Source organism: Protopterus annectens, chromosome 7.part0 (genome assembly GCF_019279795.1).
Source record: "Protopterus annectens isolate FY-2018-M chromosome 7.part0, PAN1.0, whole genome shotgun sequence".
In the NCBI taxonomy this organism is placed as follows: Eukaryota; Metazoa; Chordata; order Ceratodontiformes; family Protopteridae; genus Protopterus; species Protopterus annectens.
The window spans coordinates 1,365,853,325-1,365,879,706 of NC_056739.1; positions in this window are offsets into that span (position 1 = coordinate 1,365,853,325).

Consider the following 26,382-nt stretch of genomic DNA (forward strand, 5'->3'; position numbering starts at 1 on the left):
AGGGGCCCTGGGTCTTATACAGCTGTAACAGATAACTGTTGCTGTACACCAAAAACCACACTCATGTTTGGATATGACACACATGTAATTGCCGTAGATATGTACATGGACCACCCACACACACACACACACACACACACACACACACACACAACACATATGTACATAGCATAGCTTTTGCTGTCCTCCGTGCAGACAAGTGGCTACAGCAATCACACGCATGCACATGGAAGGTAGGTCCATGGCTGTTGAATGCTAACAGTACATAAGGTAGCAATGTTGACTGAGATAACATTCCCTCTGTACTAGTTACCCATGACAACTATCATATCATACAACAGTCCATGTTTCATGTATGTCATCACACATGTCCACCGATTGCAATGCATACAGACATGGCTACATGACAGGAATGTAGGACCTACACACATGTACATGTAGTGGTGTGCATTCAGCTACCATGCATGTGCAGTAGCTGATGTATGCAGTTCATCTGTGTCTAGCTACAACATGCAGTTGCAATGCAGCCCCATCATTGACACCTGTATATGGTGAAATAATGACAAAGTGGTGGTCCACCTTTGCAGATGGATGTTTGCTGAAGACAGCTCACAGGTGTGTCACAAGCCGTCCTACCATAACATGTGCAAACAGTACACTATGTTACTGTTACTTGAAGGTGAAGACATACAACCTACACAGCGGTCATGGTGTCACTGACTGTAAATAACTTGACATCTGTAACACTTACGTCCTCCCATGTGCATATAGCAGCACAATTGCAGAAGGTAGCATTGGTACACATAATGCGGGCCATACTGCTGCATGTCTGTCAGACGTATCATCATATAGCAGTTGTTTGATTCACAGTACTGCCATGTGTGTTTGCTTGGGTGACCATATATGCCACATATGGTGGGGAATACATCCCAATTGTCACACAACCCTGTACACTGTTGTAGAGATCTGTACATACTGCAGTGTAGAAAGCAAGACATAGGCAGGGGTGGTGTGTGTATCACACATATGTTAGCTATCTGTATGTGAATGACATTTGTGGACTCCACAGTGTGTATGTGTGTGTGTGTGTGTGTGTGTGTGTGTGTGTGTGTGTGTGTGTGTGTGTGTGTGTGTGTATGTATGTATTTATGGTTGTCTGGTGCATGGAGTGAGGGTGTATGCTACCATACAGAACAGATAGGATTAACCCCTCATGGTGATGCAATCTACTACCCTGCTGATGCCGTCGGTCTCAGGCATTACTGCCTACCTGTACATGTTCATTCTCTGTGTTGTGTCATGTGGGTGCACAGTACTGTGAAGGTGTTTACCACATAGGCAGGGGTCCTCACCTCAACACTATCAAGTGTGCGTTATAGTGTCGTTGACCCCATGAGTGTGGGTGTATTACTGTGTGTGTCTGTGCATGTCTGTGCATGTTCTCATCCTGTAATGTGAAAGTGAATTACTGCTACACAGTGAGGCCTCATGCTATCAACTGGCCTCTACCCTTGACATCAGCTAAACCGCTGTGTAAACCCCCCGCACCATGTCACTGTACCTGTGATGTGACCCGGTATGGATGTCACGTCTCTAGCCACCGTAGCCTAGTACACAGCTCACATGCTTCTGGATCAGTAAATGTGTGGACATCTGTGGAATGTTAGCCTTTCTAACAGTGAGATTGAGGCTACCTATAGCATGCTGGTATTGCCATACATGCCTGTGATTACTCCACATTTACACATGGGAAACTGCAAACACTGGTACTTATTGGCACATACAATTAGACCTTAAGGAGGGAAGCAGGGCATCATTACCAACATGCTGTTACTGTTGTTACCAAGACACATACTGTGAACATACAACAATGCATTCTAACTGCAAAGACTGTTACATAATGGCACATGCAATTAGACCTTAAGGAGGGAAGCAGGGCATAATTACCAACATGCTGTTACTGTTGTTGCCAAGACACATACTGTGAACATATAACAATGCATTCTAAACCTGCACTACATGGTATGTCTGCTGCATGTCAACAGTACACAACAAATGTAATATACACTTATCTCACTATTCTGTTCACCCTGTGCATCAGACCATATGAGCATGTCCCTGCACCGATAGTGTGGATGACAGGGATCTGGCACAGGCATCATCATATGCACAGGGTGATAATGTTTGCCAGGGGGATAGGCTGCACAAGTTGATGACATCATGTGTGTAGGTTAAGGCTAGTGATCTAATTGGACATGTGTGGTTGTTATGCATGTGGGTGTTGCGGTGCCCTACAGATGTTTCTGCAGTGTGCGTGTATGTGTGCACACAGTTCTGCCATGTGTCCGGCCTACACAGGGGTATTATTGACAGCTCCAGATTGTACAGACCAGGATGTACAGCTCACTGTGTCCAGCCACAGCAACTTGACCTGTGCCTGCCATGGGTTGCACGGGCACTACCAGGCAGAGGTACATATTGGCTACTGTCTGATGACACATGTCCACTGGAACCGTGTCCCCACTGGGAATGTCCAGGACCTCGTCCACATGGCCTGCTGTGTCCTGGTGTGGACAGCGCAGCACCAGCTGTACTGCTACTGCTACCGGCACTATGGGAGCGGGCATGTGAGGTAGCTCATTCACGTAGATCTGCACCAGGTGGTGTAGCTGGCCTACATCCATGTGGCCTACGCCTCACTCCTACCAGATGTTCCAGCACAGGCAGCTCACGCTCACGGATTGCCATGCCACGGTCAAGGATTCCAACCATGTCACCCAATTGCCTGTCCAAAACATCAGCAATCTGCTATTGAGCATTTGCCAATGCCTGGATGTTGTCATTTAAAGAACGAATAGCAGCCATCTGAAGCCTCAGCCCTTCTCTGTTCTGCCATTCAGCACATGCCTGTGCCACCATTACAGTCTGAAACATGGGTCTGGTGACACCAGCTGCTGTGCTCTGTCCTGCAGGTGCATGTCTGCCAGAGGTCCTCCTATGAGCAGCACTGGCCACATGCCTGTGTGGCACATCTGCAGTCATTTCACTGACACCATGGTGTGATGACACACCTTCTGTATCCACCACACATTCCTGTTCCAAGCTAACACATGCTGACTATCCTTCCGCTATGGCCACTGGTGATGGGGTATGTGTTGGCATTAGAACTGTGTGCGGGGAAGAGGGGGATATAGATGGGATGGCAACCATTGGCACAGATTCAGCCCCTGACAACTCTGCCTGTACCTCAAGCATATGTTCATCACTGCTAGAGTCTGTGGGGACACAAACATCAGATGGACCGCAGGAGGGTAACGCACCTACATCACCTGTGAATGCAAACAAAGACTCTACATTACAATAGAGACACACACACACACACACACACACACACACACACACACACACACACACACACACACACAAACATAGAGAGACAGAGACAGATACACAGACACACACACACACACACACACACACACACACACACACACACACACACACACAGGAACAGAGACACAGACACAGACACAGAGACAGACAGAGACACAGACACACACACACACACACGCATACACACACAAACACACACACACACACACACACACACACACAGACACAGACACATAGAGAGACAGAGACTGAGACACAGACACACACACACACACACAGACAGACAGAGACAGACACACACACACACAGAGACAGACAGATACACAGACACACACACACACACACACAGAGACAGACAGGAACAGAGACACAGACACACAGAGACAGACAGAGACACAGACACACACACACACACACACACACACACACACACACACACACACAGACAGAGACACAGACACACACACACACACAGGCAGAGACACACAGACAGGTAGAGACAGAGACAGACAGAGACACAGATACACACACACAGAGACAGAGACAGACAAAGACACACACAGACACAGAGACAGACACACACAAAGACACAGACACACACATACAGACAGACACAGACACACACAGAGACAGACACAGACACACACAGAGACAGACACAGACACACACACACACACACACACACACACACACACACACACACACACACACACACACACACACACACACACACACACACACACACACACACACAGACCATGCATGTGATTTGACAGAAGGCATGCAGCATGCATGTGATACAGCAGACAGCATGCAGCTCAGACATTAATAGTGGTAGATAGCATACATCCCTGGGTTGCACAGAACAGCAAGCAGGTGTCATATCAGAAGCCATGCATTTCACACAATCATGGTAGTAAGCATGCATCCCTGTGATACACCATGTGGACCAGCACAGGTTAACAGTACACATGGCTGATGTGAACTTGACATTAACATGTAGTATGACATGTAATCTGCTGACGTGTGCATTGACATGCATACATGTTTGACATAAATGGTGTCCTGACACATGTACAGCAGTGTAATGGGTATCACATTGCAGTGTTGTCTGTATGTCCTACAGATAGAATGCAGTTTTAGCAGATGTGCATGAATATTGAAGGGTAGTATGTGGCGTCAACATTGCTATACAGTGTGAAGTAAAGACACAGTGCCATTGCATGGCATCATGAGGTGTCTATATTGCTATACAGTGTGGAATACACACACACAGTGCATAGCCATGACTGCGTGCATACACATTACATAAATACTGTGGATTGTGACCCACGTCGCTGAGGTGTATACACACTAAACCATGCTGTGTCATGTGACAGGTCACCAGAAGACTTACGGATGACACCCCTGCACAACTGCTAAAATGTCTTAGCTCTGGCAACCATGTCCACACATGGCAGACTTGTGAATACACCATGTCCCACAGGACATTTATGTACCACACACACACATGGTGCATGGCTGACATTGATGTCCAACAGCAGCAAGGGAAATGTACGGTATCTGTGGCCTGATGTGGTGTCTATGTATGTGGAAGCTGTACAGGTGACTACTGTCATGCTGTGACACAGTCATGATGTTCAACACATCTTATGTGGGAGAATTAAGTGACACCTCCACAAGCTGTGCACAGGCTTTTAGGATGTCCAGTGTTCCACGTCTACTATATAACCATTCAACAAAGGCTATAATTGGACCATGTGTGGACAATGTGCAACAGGGTGTACACACATACACATCACATCTACTGTGTGTTACTATATGTCTCTGGCCATCCTCCATGGCAATGTGTGAACATGTGTTGGTCAAATGTTTGTGATGGCCATCTATCTCACATGTCTGTGTTGTCCCATATGACATACACCCATAGATGTCAGATACTTCATTATCCACAGGGTTATGCAGACAAAGGGTTGTATGTTTGGTATGTGGGGTATGTTTTATGGGATAGTGAGACAATGTTGCAGCCGGAACACTACATGTCTGGGACATGTCAGATGGCACATCATGTGTGCACCCATTGCAGGGGCGTATTCCACAATGGTGAATCCTGTGGGCAGCCCATATCCCAGCTCACTGTGTGGTATTGTTTGCGTACCACACATGTGTTGTTCCAATGTATAGTACATATTCCTACATTGAACAAAACCTCCACCGTTGTATGCACAGCTGTCCACACATCCTAGCAATGACAGATACTGTGCTTTCATGTCGGTGTTTCATTTAGTTTGTATATATTGCACATGGGTAGCCAGTGTGATTGATGACAGATGCGGCCTGTATATCGTGACTGGACCATACATTATGTGTACATGTGTTAACTGGCCACATGGCGAATAGATCTATGCATTAACATGCCTGATACTGATAACTGTCTCACCTGCAATGGACTGCTGTCTGTGCAGCATGCCAGAGGTACCTGTATCGGGGTGACACAGCAGTCTGATCATTATCCATGACTGTATGACAGCTACGGGGTGCACTGTGCATGTTAACACATTCGCCTGTACAATAGCATATAGTATGCAGTATGCACATGTGTGCATACACAGGGTAGCATACTATAGTATGTGGCATGTGTGTAAACATACCTTGCATATGATGTTACATTACATATTGTAAAGTGACACATGCAACTAAATGGGATATAATAGTTAAATGTGCAGTAATGACTTACCAGGCAATTCCAGGCTCGGTGGTTGGGAGACACCCACCTCCACGATGGCAGCTAGTGTTTGTGGATGCTGTTCTGAGGGGGTCCCCAGGCTGGCCAGTAGCTCCTTAGTAGGTGTGAGTTGGGGCTGGGTTGGTGGCCCACCACCTGTTCTACCTTGTTCCCTGGTTATTGCATTGGCACGCTGTTTTGCATGTCAGACTAGGTCCATGCAGTGTCTGCGCATCTGCTGGTAGGTGTGGTTATGGCCACCCACATCATTAACCCTCTTGCGAAGTTCCTGTCACAGGTCGTCACACTGCTGGGCATGCTGTGGCACATGGCTGAACAATACCTCATAGTTATCATGGAGGTACGGTATGAGGGCATCATCCTCCAAGTGGCTATATGCTGGCAGGCGTGATCGAGACATTATCTGGAAGACATAATTATGGAGACAGGTCACAGTATCTCAGAGATGCACAGAGATACAGCTGCACATACATGTGTATTAAATCTAGTACATATGAACATTTATCTTTGCAAATCGTCATGACACTGACATGACTGACATGTTTGTGTCACACACATGTAACACCTGTTGTGCATTGGATATTATCACCATATATGTGTGTCACCTCATTACATTGCTCATACTCCATGTGAATGCTGTCTTGATGTGGGCATGTCTGTTTGCCTGTACTGGTGTTGTTACCTATCAGCACATGCCTGGATGTGTCCACAGTAATGCTGTTGACCTTGATGCTGTGTATATGTCACATATCAACACATACACTGCCTTAATGGACATGAGCAGTGACAATGCAGACATGCACACGGAAACCTTTACATGAATGTGTTTTGTCATATACATCTACACGGCACTGTACAGCATTTCAACATCCTGGGTTGCACATGTGATACACATGGGACAATGGCTAGCTGGATGTTATTCGCAGGGATGATTATCAACTATAGCATGTACGGACAAGGTCATGCAGTAGTGTGCATGCCCTGGGCCATGTATGGGCATAGGATGTGAGGTTTTCTAGCTGTATTCGACAGCCATGTTGCCACCATCAGGTGCATCAGTGCCACATTACTGATCCAGACAGTTAATGATACATCTACCATGCGGTCATCGCACCATGTATGACAGAGATGACATGTGCAGCTTTGATGGACAAGGTTGCATGGCATGGCAGGAGTATGTAACATGTATGGCACAGGGATCTGTCCAGCATGTGGAGATCCTTGTAGTAGGAATCTGGCTGTCGATGACGTATGTCTTTCAGATCAGGATATGTACGTGTAGCATGTCCAACATCACAGTGTTGCACATGTCTTTATGCAGGGTAGCCAGCATGCCACATAGTGGAGGTGAGGATTGTGAAGGCTGGTGTCACCCATCCACACATGGCCAATACTCCTTAAATGTGATATGTGATCTGATATTGGTCACCCGAGTGCTGAGTATGGCTGTCCAATGATCTCCATGCACATGGATGGCACCCTGTCATGACTTGGGTTGCCTCGTATGACTACCTAATAGGCCTGGAGACATCACCAGCTCAGGGAGGTAAACTGCACAGCACCATCCCTTACACACAGTGTCCATAATGTTGACTGCTGCCTAGGTGGTAGTTAATGGGTACAGGGTTATTAACCTAGCTGTGACAAGCAATAAGCAGCTGTCAGACTGTGCACATATGTCACGCACCTCACCCACAAAGCCCATTCTGTATGTTGTCCACAACACTGAGACAGCTATTGCTCCTAGGTCATGGCCATTCACATCCTTACATATGCAGATGCCTCTCATTTGTCTGTGTGGTATGGGCTACAATGAGGGGGGAGTACAAACCATTAACTCTGTTTTACTGTAGCTGCCACTGGTGTGATATGCACATGTCACTCATACACCTTTTGTAGTGTTGTTTCTGTCAACAGGCCACTGGTAGAACACTCCTGTGAGATACAAAGGTACACCTAGTATACTCAGTGCAGGTGGAACACAGTATGGGTGATGATGTCCTATGACCTGTCACAGATATGCTATGCAGTGTGAAATCATCTGTACTGTCATCTACATCTGTACTGCTAACATCTACCTTGATTAAGGTTCATGGACTTGCAGACCATACTCAGCAGGGTAATAGTGCAGTGCCTCCCATTATGACTGGCGTCTCCACTTTGTGGGTTGTGATGACTGTTGCTGTGCTCCATTCAGTGTTTTCACAGACTGACATGAATGTATGTTTTACATGGAAGTGTATGTGTAGAGCAAACTGTTTTGCCATATGTGTATGATACGACCAGGGATGTGGACAGGTCACATGCAGCCTGAGTGCACCTTGTACCGTCATAATTATGGTTGCAGGGTTTCTGTAGTGTTCATGAATATGTGATTGTGTACCTGTTGGGGGGGGGGCAGTGGGTTTATATTATCCAACACCCTATCTGTATTGCATATTCATGCTCAGCACTTGTTCAGAACATGTAAGCACTTCATGAGCTACTAATTACTATAGCACCCATTCCAACTCATTTCCTACAAGTACACTGTTTGTCCTTACATTTCCAGCTTGCTTACAGTACAACAGCTGTTGTACACACATACCTCACATATCTTGTGAGACATGGTTGAATATACAGGTATGTCCAAGTGTCAATTACCAGTGTTATTGCATGTCTATAAGATGAATATGGCAAACATGAGGCAATATAGCAATTGTCTCATGTACACAGTCAATGCTCACCTCCTAACATATGACACTACAGCCTGTGCGAGATGTACATATGTAGACATGCTGGGGGGTAATGCTCTCTCCAACCCAGACTGAACCTGACATTCATGTGGGGATGTTAAACATTTGCAACACACCCCACCCATCACATAGTCTCATTAGAACTCCACCACCACAGTCCACACATAATATGACTACGACATTTGTGGAATCTCTCCATACTCTCTGTGTAGGCAACAGAGGCAGCCCCCATCACCAAACACAACACCAATTACTTATAGCCCACAGACTCATGTGTGCCCATCAACTACAGCCAATAGGGTGTTATAACATACCCAACACACTAGTCATAGGTGACTCTGTAGGTGGTCACACTGATGTCCCACTCAGCAGGCTGCACAAGGCGATAGTCGCTTTCATCTGGCTGTCGGTTAACAGGATCCGCAACATAACCTATGCACTCGTGCCACTCCTCACCAGGTACAATTTGACTGTCATTCTCCATGTTAGTGTGAATGCCCTGAGATATAACTTCCTGGACTACATGTACAGAGACATGCAATAGCTCTCTGGTCTTGTAGCCCAGGAAGGTATCGCCCAAGCCCTGAGAAGCATTCTGCATTCATCCAGACTGATACCACTGTACAACGACTGAATGTTTCACTTCAACAGTTGCCTATGCTTCTGCTGTCATTCCACAGGCATTTAGTAAATGTCTTCTTTGAATGACATGGTCGACAAAACACAATGCTTTGGCACAGATGACCTGCACCTGTCGGCCCTGGGATTATGGATAACATCTAAGGCTCTTGCTGCTCCTATACTGCCTGTCTTGGACAGTTTCCAATAACATATTCACCACCAGAACAGGAACAGGCAAGCAAACCCTTAGGGTAATGTTACTCAATGCTTGACATCTTCATCTGTAATGCACTCAGGTGAGGCACTCCTTATAATGGACCACTTCGATATCTCTGCAGTGACTGGGACCTGCTTCTAGGCTCCAGAGAGCACCCCTGCACTGACAGGTTATACGCAGACCACACCTTTCAGTCATGTAACCAGGACCGGAACACCCACCATATTTCACAAGGATGTACATATCTCCAGGCTGGTTACTTAGCACAATGCATCAGAGGTAATCCAAGTGCAACTAACTGTGGCCAGAACTGCTATACACATTGTAACTTGCTACGGATTCCACACCATATCCCATGGTTAACGGCCTTTATTTCTTGGTGTACTGGACAGTAGGGTTCAGACAGGGACTACTGATGTGAGACAGACACTACCCCACACTTAACTGGGATACCTACTCATGTACTGACACATTAGGCCAACGCTTTCTGGGATTCATAACCTCCAATCGGCTGGATCAACCTTTACACACCACCACCACCAAGGCCAACAAAATCCTAGACATGGACATTACCAACATGTGACTGGTGTTCCACACCTGGGGTTATCTCCTCGTTAGCCGTTTCCTAACATATGCTAATCACCCTTGTTATCCACATCCCGGCACCACACCCTTCACGGAATACACAGTACAATATTTCTACAAGGCCAACTTCAGACTTCGTATGACAGCGGTAGTAAACGTCATGACACTCGTGCAGATGGACAATATAGTTACAAACATACACAACTTCACTTCATTAGCACTTACATGACTGCATGGATCATGCTTTCCCAAACAGAGCCATGATGGTACCCACCAGATAACGAACGCCACTCTGGGGGTCCAGTTACATGGACATAATGTACAACAAAAGGAGGAGGCTGTTGCAAAGTGGAGTACAATCCCATGGCGGTGCAGCTTCCTGGTCAGCCTCAGTAGGAATCTGGGATCCCTTATCACATCCTCCAAAGCTAGCTACGTAAACATTACTGTGACACATTCCAAGGACTACCACAAAGCAATATGGAGGTATGTCAGTACTCGATGGCAATACCCAAATCTGCACTGACATACGATGGTTAGGCAGGAACATTACAGAACCGACTAATATTGGCAACATCCTGGCAGATAGGTTCAATGCTAACTTTACACCCCTCTCACGGCCCAAATCTATACAGGAATAATGCAGAGTCCCTGCGGTCACAACTACGCAGTTCCAACCTGCACTCTCTAAGGCCTGGAACACAGACTCCATGTGACCGTCCAAAATCCCAGGCTGCGATTTACACAAACCTCAGAATGACATGGCTCCCCACTTGGCCACCAAATTCACTAATAGCCTTGTATCAGGCATTGTGGCCCCTGAATGGTGCACAGCAACAGTTATCACACTCCACACAGGTGGTGCCACAATGGACCAGAGGGACTATTGCCCTATACACCTGACTGGACTGTTCTGCAAGGCTATGGGGCACATCATCATGGAAGTCATTCACAAAGACATTGGTGGGCTCCAAACCTTTGATACCACCCAGGTTGGATTTGTTAGGGCCAGACCATGGCTCCTACACCTGGTGGACTCCTTTGATACAATTACCATGGTAGTAGATGACGGTAAGGAGGTCCACGCAGCCTACCTTGTCCTCTCATTGGCTTTCATCACCGTTCTCCATTCTGGTATTGGCAACATACACATCCACCTGCACATCGACCCCTACGTCTCCAGATGTTATGCAAAGTGGCTCACAGACAGGACCCACACAGTGAGGGTAGCATACTGTAGTACCTACTGTAATTCAATTACAATTGGCGTACCCCAGTGCTCGGTCATAGGGCCCCCTCATGTTCAGTATATGCTTCCCTGAGGTACAGGCTAGCACAGAGGGACTTTCCCTGAATAGGTTTCCAGACAACTGCAAACAAGGAGCCATGATTGATTCACCAGCTGATACAGACACCCTCCATAAGGGTGTCACTGTGACAGATACCTGGTGTCGATAACATGGCCTCAAGCTGCATGACACAAGGTGCATAGACATCCCCTTTGGATTACACCAATCACCCACTGACTATCACATAGGTTGTAGTCCCCTACATACATGAGACATTATATGGGATCTTAGTACACACGTATATAGTACCCACTCCTTTGATAACCATATTGCCAGTGTGACGTGGATATCCTTCTTTGTGGCCACCCTAATCTGTAATGGGTTTCTAGCTGGAACAAAGGCACCCATTGTACCTCTATACTCCTGACACACGTTCAAGGGTACAACACCCCTTTTGGGGTGTACCTTACGGAACAACAACAGCTTTAAATACCACAACTTTAACACACCAAGAGGATTATTGACCTCCAAAGGATGACGTATGAAGCACAACTACAGAAACCACAGCTATACACATTTGCATACTGCATACTCAGAGGTGACATCCGCTGAACATACAAGGCCCATGTCCACAACAATATTGATGGATATACTCCACATAAGCAACATAAGCAAAAGCCACTGAGAGCAACATGCTCAGGGATATGTACCCAAATGCAACGATGAGTGGGATGTGCTTGAGGGATACATTCCTGAACTGGACACTCACCATGCTTTGGAACATGATTCCTATGTACATCAAGCAAAGACCCTCACTAGCACTCTTCATGAGATATCTCGATGGGTGGATGGGAGACAGACATGTACACCAGGGATCACTGCAGTGGCTGTACTGTACACAGGTGCAGGTAACAAATGGCTCTGCTGTTCACAGGCACAGGACACTACCCTAGGGAGGTGCCGCCAGTGAAGACACTGTAGTTGGGCTTACAAATGGACTTGGCCAGACAGCATAGTACCTAACTATGAACCTGTGAAGCTATTACATGTCCTTTGTGCATGGATAATTGAGTAGCTCTTCCATTTCAATTAGCTATCATGCTGTTACACTGTCCCATGACTACAAGCCATATGTATCCTGTTATTGTGTATTGTACATGCCAATAGACATACCTTTTGTTTGCATGATATAACAGTAATGCTATGTAAAATATCAAAAAACCAAGCCAATAATCCAGAATAGCTCCACAAAAAAGACTCTCACTCTACTAGGATATTATTTTAGTGCTTTCATCCACTTTTTATTCAACGTGAACTTCTTCAGAAATAATGACTGTATAAAACTGTTGTTTAAATACTATTTCCACAGGAAATGATGTCATTTTTTTCTTAAACAGTAATAATAATAATAATGAATGAATAAATCTCATTCTAAAACATTTTTCTTTTGGTTTTTGTAAAAATTAGTAATACATAATATCTACATGTGTATATTTTAAGTAATTTTATCTGTACATTAAAAAACATTTTAGATTGATCATTTCGTTCAGCCCTGGTGTTTGATCAGCTCCAAACACCAATTGCCACAAGGCTTCCTTACATTCTAAAATGTTGTTTAAATCCCCTGAAAGTAATTCTTTCTTAACCCTATCTAAAATGAAAAATTCAAACTTTTTAAAATCCTTGCATGTGCTGGCGTGTCTAGCTAATGCATTGTTTTTATCTTTCTTTCTCATGGCTAAAATGTGTTCGTATATTCTACGCTTGAAAATCCTCTTGGTTTTACCAATGTAGTAATTTTTACAGGTCACACAGGTGGCCAAGTAAACTACTAGCTCACTATTGCAGTTATAATATTCCTTTGCCCAAAATGTGTGATTAAGATGTTCCACTGTTACAAAGGAAGTGTTGGTCATGTATCTGCATTGTTTACAATTGGTGCAACTAAAGGTACCCTTCTTGTTTGTGCAACTTCTTTCTAAATTCCTGTTATCGCTTTTACCTTGCTCTAAAAGCTGCTTTAAGTCTAATGTTTTTTTGTAAGTGAACTTGGGTTTGTGTCCAATAAAGCCAAGTCCCTATTTCCTAAAATAACTTTCCAGTTATTCTCAATAATAGATTTGATGTTCCACATTTCGTTCACTATTGGTAATGGAAAAGCTGTTAAAAAATCCTTAACCTGGTTTTCCTTTGTCATGTCATTCACACAAATCAATGGTTCCCCTACTAGTATTTCTTCAGAATACAAAATAGGTTTCGCTACTCCTTTCCTGAGAGGTATCACCTCACTTTCTATTTTTTCTAAAAAACTTTTTGCATAACCTCTATTCAAAAATAAACTTCGTAGAAGAATCAATTCTTCCTGAAATGTCCTTTCATCAGATGTCAATCTACTAAGTCTAATTATCTGACCTTTAACCACACCTCTTTTCATATGTACCGGATGTAAACTATCCTTATGTAAGTAACTGTTAGCAAAGTATGGTTTTCTATAAATTTTGCTACTAAAACTTTTTGATTCGTTGTCTATTTTGAGACTTAGATCCAAAAAAGTGATGTTTTTCCCAAATTCACCTATTTTGAAGAACAAAAAGTTGGTTGTCTGATTTAGATCTTGTACTAAATCCATAAATTCTTGTTGTTCTCCCTTCCATAAAAATAGTAAATCATCTATGTATCTTCGGTATAAAGATACTTTGTTGAAAAGTGTGTGTGTCTTTAAGAATTTAGTCTCCCAATTTGCCATTACAATGTTGGCAAAAGAAGGGGCTACCCTTGACCCCATAGCTACTCCTGACTCTTGTTTGTATATGTTGCTATTGAATTTAAAAAAATTGTTATCCAGAACTAACTCCATTAACGTACAAAGTGAGTTTACCTTTGTCCCTGCAAGGTTGGTGTGTGTGTTCAAATATTCCCTCATGAATTCAATGCCCTCTTCCTGGTCAATACTAGTATACAGATTTTTCACGTCTAAACTAGCAAAAAATAGATTTTCATTACTTATTTTGGTATCCCTTAATGTTTCCAAAAGGTTCCATGAATCCTTGATGAAAAATTCAGATTTCTGAACTATGGGGTTTAATATATTATCCAACCAAATGGAAATGTTTTCTGTTTTGGATTGTTTGGCAGAAATAATAGGTCTAAACGGTGGTCTTACTTCATCGTTCTGTATTTTTGGAATACCAAACAATACAGCAAGTCTAGGATGTTCTTTGTATAAAAATTCATAATCTAATCTATTTATTTCATCCTGACAATACATATCAAATAATGTTGTATCCAAGGTCTTAAACTTCTTAGTTACTGACTCAAAATTGACTTTTCTATAGGTGTTTGTGTCTTGTAACAATTCTTCTATTGATGTTACATAATCCTTGTCATTCATAATCACTATTTTCCCTCCTTTGTCTGCCTTCATTATTCTGATGTTATTGTTTGAAACTAGTGTCTTTAAGGCAGATACTTCCTCTTCTGTCAAATTGTTTATATATTCAATGTTGTTAATTTTTCTAAAATCCTGTTCACATAGTTTCTGAAATACTAGTAGACTACTAGTCAAAGGAGGGTTATAGGTACTAGGATTACTAATAATTGTCCTGTTACCCTGTTTAGTAGTTCCTAGATCTTCCATAATGTAGTTTAAATTTAATTTTCTTAAGAAAAGTCTGAAGTCAATAAGAAGTCTACCTAAGTTCATCTTGTTGGTTGGGATGAAATTAAATCCCTTTTTCAACACTTTTTCCACTGAGGCATTTATATGTAAGTCAGATAAATTGATTATTCCAACTTCATAAGAGTCACCAATAATTCTTGGAGATGCTATCACCATCTCTTTTTGTTCTTTCCTCTGCCCCTCCCCCGAAATTGGGTAGAATTGTGCCATCTCAAAGTTCTCTTGTTCTGATTCTGTACCATCTGAAAAGGAGTATTCTTGGTCTCTGAAAAGGTGGCCACCTTTTCTGCATAGTTCATGTTGGTTTTATTGTTAGTTAAAGTGTCTTTGCTAGTGGTAGGCAAAACTGGAAATTCTTCCTGCATTCTTTGTTCTACATTGTTTCCCATACTGGACATTACTGAATTACTAGTGTCAATGACTTTCTTAGAATTAGTTTGTGTACCATTTTGAGGTTCAATGGACTGTGCTGGAATTGCTGGCATTAAGAAATCTACTTGAATTGTATATGCCTCGTTGTTGTTATAAGAGAAAATGTCTCTACGTAATTTCGATTGTTTTCTGGCTATAATAGCGCTTCTTTGTTTTTCAGCTTTGATTTCAATACCATTGTATAATTCCCCAAAAGTCTTGAAACTAGCATATTTATGTACACGCTCATCTAATGATTTTATTTTGTCATTTAGAGCGTTTAATTCCATGGTGTAATGTTCAATTAACAGGTTCATCATCTTAATACCAGTGTCGTTATATAAGTTGATAAGTTCATTGGCTAGCCTGTCCCCAGCTGACACACAGTTTGGGAACTTCGCTGTCCTCAAACCTTTCGGTACTATTTTTCTGTTAACGCATTCTTTTAAATACTGAATTTCAAGAGTAAAAGTTACATGTTTAAAAATCAGTTTTTCTAGATCAAAAATACTTTTTTTACAGGTCGCTTTGTCATCGTTAGTTACACTTACTATGTTATCAGCGAACACCTCCCCAATATCTATTTATTCATTGGAACGTTTCTTCATTTTGTCTTTGTCAGTTTGTGTACCTAAGTTTGTAATCTGGCATGGCTGCTGAAGATTTCACTCAAGAGACACTCATGAATTTATCTACACATTCTGTTTTAGATTTGGATTTGGAAACCGTAGATTCGGAATCTACAAATTCACAGCAACAATAGTGAAAGAACTGTTGGAAAGTCGGACACCTCCGAACCAACAAGGAAAAGTAAAGGTACCTTTAAATTCATTAAAGGAAGTAGCCTCACGTCGTGAGATCAACGTCGCAGACAGCGAGGAGAGTCAGAACCGTAATGGTGGACCAGAACAACAACGGTTACCTTCGGAAGGTAACATTTGGAATTACCTGAATAAAGACACAACGAATCCTTTCGCAGATATTGGGGAGGTGTTCGCTGATAACATAGTAAGTGTAACTAACGATGACAAAGCGACCTGTAAAAAAAGTATTTTTGATCTAGAAAAACTGATTTTTAAACATGTAACTTTTACTCTTGAAATTCAGTATTTAAAAGAATGCGTTAACAGAAAAATAGTACCGAAAGGTTTGAGGACAGCGAAGTTCCCAAACTGTGTGTCAGCTGGGGACAGGCTAGCCAATGAACTTATCAACTTATATAACGACACTGGTATTAAGATGATGAACCTGTTAATTGAACATTACACCATGGAATTAAACGCTCTAAATGACAAAATAAAATCATTAGATGAGCGTGTACATAAATATGCTAGTTTCAAGACTTTTGGGGAATTATACAATGGTATTGAAATCAAAGCTGAAAAACAAAGAAGCGCTATTATAGCCAGAAAACAATCGAAATTACGTAGAGACATTTTCTCTTATAACAACAACGAGGCATATACAATTCAAGTAGATTTCTTAATGCCAGCAATTCCAGCACAGTCCATTGAACCTCAAAATGGTACACAAACTAATTCTAAGAAAGTCATTGACACTAGTAATTCAGTAATGTCCAGTATGGGAAACAATGTAGAACAAAGAATGCAGGAAGAATTTCCAGTTTTGCCTACCACTAGCAAAGATACTTTAACTAACAATAAAACCAACATGAACTATGCAGAAAAGGTGGCCACCTTTTCAGAGACCAAGAATACTCCTTTTCAGATGGTACAGAATCAGAACAAGAGAACTTTGAGATGGCACAATTCTACCCAATTTCGGGGGAGGGGCAGAGGAAAGAACAAAAAGAGATGGTGATAGCATCTCCAAGAATTATTGGTGACTCTTATGAAGTTGGAATAATCAATTTATCTGACTTACATATAAATGCCTCAGTGGAAAAAGTGTTGAAAAAGGGATTTAATTTCATCCCAACCAACAAGATGAACTTAGGTAGACTTCTTATTGACTTCAGACTTTTCTTAAGAAAATTAAATTTAAACTACATTATGGAAGATCTAGGAACTACTAAACAGGGTAACAGGACAATTATTAGTAATCCTAGTACCTATAACCCTCCTTTGACTAGTAGTCTACTAGTATTTCAGAAACTATGTGAACAGGATTTTAGAAAAATTAACAACATTGAATATATAAACAATTTGACAGAAGAGGAAGTATCTGCCTTAAAGACACTAGTTTCAAACAATAACATCAGAATAATGAAGGCAGACAAAGGAGGGAAAATAGTGATTATGAATGACAAGGATTATGTAACATCAATAGAAGAATTGTTACAAGACACAAACACCTATAGAAAAGTCAATTTTGAGTCAGTAACTAAGAAGTTTAAGACCTTGGATACAACATTATTTGATATGTATTGTCAGGATGAAATAAATAGATTAGATTATGAATTTTTATACAAAGAACATCCTAGACTTGCTGTATTGTTTGGTATTCCAAAAATACAGAACGATGAAGTAAGACCACCGTTTAGACCTATTATTTCTGCCAAACAATCCAAAACAGAAAACATTTCCATTTGGTTGGATAATATATTAAACCCCATAGTTCAGAAATCTGAATTTTTCATCAAGGATTCATGGAACCTTTTGGAAACATTAAGGGATACCAAAATAAGTAATGAAAATCTATTTTTTGCTAGTTTAGACGTGAAAAATCTGTATACTAGTATTGACCAGGAAGAGGGCATTGAATTCATGAGGGAATATTTGAACACATACACCAACCTTGCAGGGACAAAGGTAAACTCACTTTGTACGTTAATGGAGTTAGTTCTGGATAACAATTTTTTTAAATTCAATAGCAACATATACAAACAAGAGTCAGGAGTAGCTATGGGGTCAAGGGTAGCCCCTTCTTTTGCCAACATTGTAATGGCAAATTGGGAGACTAAATTCTTAAAGACACACACACTTTTCAACAAAGTATCTTTATACCGAAGATACATAGATGATTTACTATTTTATGGAAGGAGAACAACAAGAATTTATGGATTTAGTACAAGATCTAAATCAGACAACCAACTTTTGTTCTTCAAAATAGGTGAATTTGGGAAAACATCACTTTTGGATCTAAGTCTCAAAATAGATAATGAATCAAAAAGTTTTAGTAGCAAAATTTATAGAAAACCATACTTTGCTAACAGTTACTTACATAAGGATAGTTTACATCCGGTACATATGAAAAGAGGTGTGGTTAAAGGTCAGATAATTAGACTTAGTAGATTGACATCTGATGAAAGGACATTTCAGGAAGAATTGATTCTTCTACGAAGTTTATTTTTGAATAGAGGTTATGCAAAAGTTTTTAGAAAAATAGAAAGTGAGGTGATACCTCTCAGGAAAGGAGTAGCGAAACCTATTTTGTATTCTGAAGAAATACTAGTAGGGGAACCATTGATTTGTGTGAATGACATGACAAAGGAAAACCAGGTTAAGGATTTTAACAGCTTTTCCATTACCAATAGTGAACGAAATGTGGAACATCAAATCTATTATTGAGAATAACTGGAAAGTTATTTTAGGAAATAGGGACTTGGCTTTAGTTATTGGACACAAACCCAAGTTCACTTACAAAAAAACATTAGACTTAAAGCAGCTTTTAGAGCAAGGTAAAAGCGATAACAGGAATTTAGAAAGAAGTTGCACAAACAAGAAGGGTACCTTTAGTTGCACCAATTGTAAACAATGCAGATACATGACCAACACTTCCTTTGTAACAGTGGAACATCTTAATCACACATTTTGGGCAAAGGAATATTATAACTGCAATAGTGAGCTAGTAGTTTACTTGGCCACCTGTGTGACCTGTAAAAATTACTACATTGGTAAAACTAAGAGGATTTTCAAGTAGAATATCTAACACATTTTAGCCATGAGAAAGAAAGATAAAAATAATGCATTAGCTAGACACGCTAGCAAATGCAAGGATTTTAAAAAGTTTGAATTTTTCATTTTAGATAGGGTTAAGAAAGAATTACTTTCAGGGAATTTAAACAACATTTTAGAATGTAAGGAAGCCTTGTGGCAATTGGTGTTTGGAGCTGATCAAACACCAGGGCTGAACGAAATGATCAATCTAAAATGTTTTTTAATGTACAGATAAAATTACTTAAAATATACACATGTAGATATTATGTATTACTAATTTTTACAAAAACCAAAAGAAAAATGTTTTAGAATGAGATTTATTCATTCATTATTATTATTATTACTGTTTAAGAAAAAAATGACATCATTTCCTGTGGAAATAGTATTTAAACAACAGTTTTATACAGTCATTATTTCTGAAGAAGTTCACGTTGAATAAAAAGTGGATGAAAGCGCTAAAATAATATCCTAGTAGAGTGAGAGTCTTTTTTGTGGAGCTATTCTGGATTATTGGCTTGGTTTTTTGAAGTTTGTGACTCATTGGAACGTTTCTTCATTTTGGCTATGTAAAATATCTGACATATCTACTTACAATACTGTACATTACACATATTTTAAACATTATCCCATAATGCAAAGCATAATTGCACAGCAGGACCACCTTAGGCATGTTATTCTCGTTATATGCCCATACACATGCCTACTGTAACAGTATATCAACATATACTATCCCCTGTTATTTCACGTACTTGTTGGACAAACCCTACCACTGACGGCGGCTGGTGTGGAATTGTTGTGTTTAAAGCCCTTATGTAGCATCTCTTGTGGTGTATGAGATGTTTACCTTGTGGCCCACAGCAGTACACATAATTTCTACAAGCGTTACTATGCTCAACAAGACATCACTACATAATACCTTTTCCCACTTTATGCATTGAGTACAGTTTAATTAATACAGAACAGGCAATACATACACTAACATACTGAGTGTTCTACATACCTTGTTAGCATTCTGAGTCTTTGTAGATATCTGTCTTACTCCTTTCCTGTTTAAACGGTTCTATGGTATGAGCATGCAGTTTGAATGTATGGCAAGCCATCCTTTTATACGTAGATACCTGTAACATGTGGTATCCTGCCACCAATTGGTGTTCCTGAGTAAATTATTACATGCACATCAGCTGTGCAGCTACTCCATTTGCCAATTACGCAGCAACAGTGGGGTATAATTGAATACTCCACTTGGGCATTGGCCTTTTGCCCTACCTTCGAGGGAGACGGCCTGTATGTGTTTTGTTGTGAGGAATTGCAACTGCTATTTGGAGAGACACGGATATTTTGAATTCATGTCCCCTGTGGATTGTGCGTGATGGCTAAAGTATGTGGTTCTACATGTGAATGTACCTGTCATCTCAACCGTCTGATACGTGACTATTGCAAACAAAACCTGTAACATCGCCATCTGTTCCATTATATAACAGCTATGATTTCACATGGAGCCATTACAAGTGTGTCTCTCACAAGGCATGTTAACACTTCTGCAGATGTCATTGAGTGAGTGGATGTTTGTGATGTTATTACAGTCTGTATTGCAATTGTTTCAGGTGTGGGGGAGATGTAGGTGGGGTGTACATAGCATATACAGGTTTGTGGGGACTACATTTATACATATTCCATATGTGTGTGTGGGCTCCTTCCCTAATTGAAGAACTATCATTTAGAAGACTAAAACTATGGTTGTTGCAGGCTTATTCATTGAGCCATTGTTAATTGGTTCCTATATAGCATGCAGGTGAGGTTGATACTTCAATCCCTCTGGAAATACATCGATATGTAAGGGAATGTTACTACATGAAAGCTGTCTCGTGTATTTCTGTCACAGATATTTGCACTCATTGCAGTTGTGTTGGTGACTGAACCTCTTTGGCTTGGGTTGCCACCTTTTCAAATGGCCATAGTGGGACATTTGCAGGACACACATCGGTGTTTTGAGGTCGACACATACCCACGGTCAGTACACAGGATAGAACATACTTTTGTCCTAAATACATCCTTATTCTTGTAGCACTTTAGCTACTTATCATGTTTCTTGTAACAGTTACGTATTTTAGATACAGGAATAACTATTTAATGCAACTATTACATAATATATGGGACATAATTATGTCCTACAATCTCGGACATTTGCCCTTTTTAATATTTGTTGTCAGGACACAACGGCCCAAGGATGGACTGTCCCTCTCAAAGTGGGATAGGTGGTAACCGTATGCCTAAGGCCAGCTATGACCACACCTACCTTAATGATCTATCTCCAAGTTAGCACTAACAGACACATGATGCAAACACACACACACACACATTACAGTCCCAAGGAAATGCACACGGCACCCTCAACACACACTTACACAGACTACAGCAATCACAAACATACTCGAACACAGTGCCTACCTGGACCGCAGCACCAGCAGTGATAACTAAATGTCCCTTAACATTGTGATAATATTATCGTGGTTCTAGTGTTCCGGTACTGTGGTCTTTCGGTCTTTAAGCCTTGTGATTACGCGTGTCGATATGTAAAGCATTTGGTAGTTGGCAGTATCCTATTTATTTGTACTTCCATGGTTGTGTACATGTCATTAATCTATCTATATATATATCACCCTTTCTATCTTTATCATATATATATATATATATATATATATATATATAGAGAGAGAGAGGGAGAGTGAATACACCTTTCGTTGTGTACATGGTGGTGTTATACTGTTTCCTGAACTCCGCACATTTGTGTTTTAACCTGTCACAATACACACCTGCCGTTGGTACATCTCGGGTAGCTTAGTGGTAGGTGATTGTGTACATGGTTGCGTGTTCTACTCCTGGCAGTGGTCGAGTTTTATCTTTCCTGAGCAGGCACTATTAGTACAGGGGTGAATAATGCTAGTTTCACCTGTTCTGGACATCGTTGACCATGATCTGCGTGATATTCAGCAAAGCTTAGCCCTGTTTCGCGTATATCTGTATTGTCATGTTTAAACGACGCTTACCAGCACTTGCCAACACATAAACCCACTAACATGTGCTAAACCTGCTCTGATGACCTGCATCCAACATCCATTATTCGTGCCTTCAGGATTACGTAATGGCCCTTGCAGGATGTGGAACCGGGAACATGCACGACAGTCAGTGCCTTTACCACTTGGGCATCTGGGATTTGTACACGTGTTATGGTGTTTTGTATGTGGACTGTACTATGGCTGTTACTCCATACTGCAATCAATCACGAGTTAGTTTTTATATGGATGAGACCTATTAATGGTATGTCCAAGTGATGTTTAATGGATGTGCTCCAGCATTGGGAATCTATGTCACAGTGAGCCACACACTATAATGTGCTACACCTTCACACAACCATAAGTGGAGCATGCTGGGGTGACAGATACCTGTCATGGGTACTTCCCATGCTTTGGCACTACATCCATGATTACATTATATAGAGCCCCTCATTAATACAGCAGGGAATCCATGCAGAGTGTGTGGGGAATAATGGTTACACACATGGATCCCGCAATTGGCTCTGCTCCACTGAGGGACAGTTGGTTAATCGATGTGGTGGTGACAGCAGACACTGTTTGCCTCGGCTGATGAATGGCCTCTGACAATCGGGCATGTACCTACTGATGTACCTAGGAACCTATACATACAGTATCAACATATGCTGTTAGGTTCATGTACTGTTCAGGTGTTGACTTTCCTTGTTACAATAGCTGTTGTGTGTGCAATGGTTGAGGGCTGCCTATGTAGGAGTCACACAGTAGGCCACCTATATGTTACAATTTGCAGGTGGTCATGTGTGTGTGCCATCCAGTTTACTGTGTGTGCAGGTGGAGAAGTGTGTCAGTCCGTAGGGGCCTACACTGTCAGTGTATGTGCTATACGTTCCCTCTTTGCCAAGGTGTGGGCATATTGGGCATGCCTCCATCTGCCTACTGGGGCTGGCACAGGGTTTTCTTGGTCTGAATCCCTCTGCACCTGTGATGGCCTTGGCAATTGCGGTGGGCTGTGAGGGCCTTCACCATTATGTCCCTGCTGCAGATGTTTCCGCGGGATCATATTATGATCATATTATGTAGCATGGCACATACTATGAAGATGTGGGCACATGTGCCTGGAGAGTACTGCAAGACTCCACCAGATATGTCCAAGCAATGGAACCGTGATTTCAGCATCCCAAACACATGCTCTATGATGATTCTGGTTTGTGCGTGTGCCTCATTATGGCGTTCTTGCATGGGTGTGTGTGCATTTCAGATGGGAGTCATCATCCACGGCTCCAGTGCACAGCCAGCATCCCCCACAAGGTGGCCATATGGGATGTCCCCCCTGACAAATACCTGATACAGCTGTGAGGCATGCCAGATGTGGGAATCATGGTAGCTTCCAGGGCTGTCAGCACACACATCCGTGATAATGCCCTGGGCATGGCCCACGACCTGGCAGTTGATGGAGTGGTATCCCTTGCAGTTTATGTAGTGCCTACCATGCTCACCGGGTGGTGACTTGATTTGTATGTGCATGCAATCTATCGCACCCAGTACCTCCGGGTAGGGTGCCACATGGTGGAAGAGACGCATATTGCTGGCCAACTCCTCCTGAGTTTGAGGGAAGTATATATGCTCATTGGCATGTGGTAACATGGCATCCAGGAATTGGTGGAGTACCCTGGATGCTGATACCTGTGAGATCCCCATTATATCTACAGTTGGCCTTTGAAAGGTACCTGTGGCTAGTATTCTCAAGCTTACACATACCTTCATGTCCACTGGGATGGGTTCTGGATCTCAGGCGTGGCTGGCATAGCTCAACTATTTGCTGTAAGATGTCCCTGTCCACCCTGTAATGCTCTACTATCTCCAGATCATGTAGCCCCTGGTAGGTTACCCTTGGTCTGAACACTCTTCTCCTCCTCCGGGGCCTGAGGTGGTTGTCAGCATCATCCTCCACAACACCTTCAGTCTCCAACACATGGTGAAGAATCACAGCTATGGCAGTTCCCACCAAGTACATTGTAAAAGTTCCTCATCTGTTTACACAGATGGTGCAGTGTTTGGGAATACACAGGTGTGTGTGAGGTGCCTTCACACTTTATACTGTTGTGCTTTGCACACTGATGATATCATAGGGTGTGTATGTACAATCGGTGCTGCAGGGTATCTTATGTGTTTTACCACAGGTACTGCTATTCTGGTGCCTTTGTTGTTGAATTACATTTAGCTGCCGTGGATTACCTCTTGCCCTTCCCTTAACATTTCTTAAAATTTCTCCTCCCATTTTCTGGCATGCATCCAGCAGCCTGATTTCTTTTGTACTTTCCAAAACCTGGCTTATCTTGTGAAATCTGTTCTATGGCCAATCTACTGCAGGTTTGCTTTGCTCTGCGGTGACAGTTCTCTTTTCTTTGCAATCCGACACCTCCCCTATCCTGTTCTGCAGGTTGCTACTAGCAGACTTGTTAGCTGCCATCAATTGCCCACTGTGAGTTAATAGGTGTTAATTGCTCAGCTGTACTCCAATTACCCTACTGCGGCATTTCCTTATTTTCTTCCCGTAACCTTCCTGTTTGAGCTGTGGTCCATGGCGCGTGCGTCCACTTACCAGGTTTTGTGCACGTTTTCATCCACGTACACATGTGCTTTCGGGCACCATGTGTGCTCTCAGCCAAACGATGCTATACCTACATCCCCACCCCTATCCTCTGGCTTTGCTTAGCAACGGGCAGCCCAGATTTGCATTGCTCCTATGTGCTTACAGCTACGGTGGCACACCCCACTGCTGATGTCATGTATACCTCCAAACCACTCCTCGGTGTTGTAGCGCTGCACCGTATGGTACATCCTTAGTCTGGCGGGATGTTTGCGATTCACTATTACTTGCCTCATTTGCATGGCATTGACTACTAATTCATAGTTACCGCACCAAACACTGTCACAGACCCTTAGCAACCCTTTCAGCTTGGTTGTGGTGTATCATGCATACCATTCACTATCATGGTGAAATCATGATTTGTATTACGTTGAGATTTTATGACATTTGTATATATTTTCCTTGTGTTCCCATTTGCGCACACATGCCCTGCAGTTGTACTTTGCATTACTGTGGACATGACATTAAATGTTGTTTTTTAAGTGTTGTGCATCTTTTCTTATGCCATTGGCTGTATATTTAGCCATTGGCATATGTTAACTTTGTAATACATGAGTCTGGTCCACTTTCATAGCTCTAATGTTCTGCTTGGCAAAATTTAAACCATTTTTTTTGGTTTACATTTCTGTAGGCTTACGCTACGCCTGCACCACTTCATGAATTGCTATGTACCTTCATTTGCATGCTGCAGTACTGTGCATGGGGTGATTAGCATACCTGAGCCAAGGGCTGCGCAGATCTGGCGTATGCTGGTAGTGCACGTGGAATTGGATCGTACCTGAATCGCTAGGCCACCATATTTGGCATTATACTGCCTATGCTACACCTGCACCTGGCGCAAGCTTCATAAATCCCGGGGACTGTTCAGTACATAAGTACAACTAGGTATTACTGTACTCTTGATAAGATGAATGGCTGCATGGCTTACAAATAGGGCATGGCAAGTGAAATACAGCAACTACACAGTTGATCTTTTAGGTTACAGTGAGAGTGTGCCACAGGACTCTATCTTAGTTCAACACTTGTTTAGGTTGTATCTTTCATACCTTTTTCAAATGACAACTGAAATGCTCTGCAGTCTTTATTCATATGACTTAAATCACA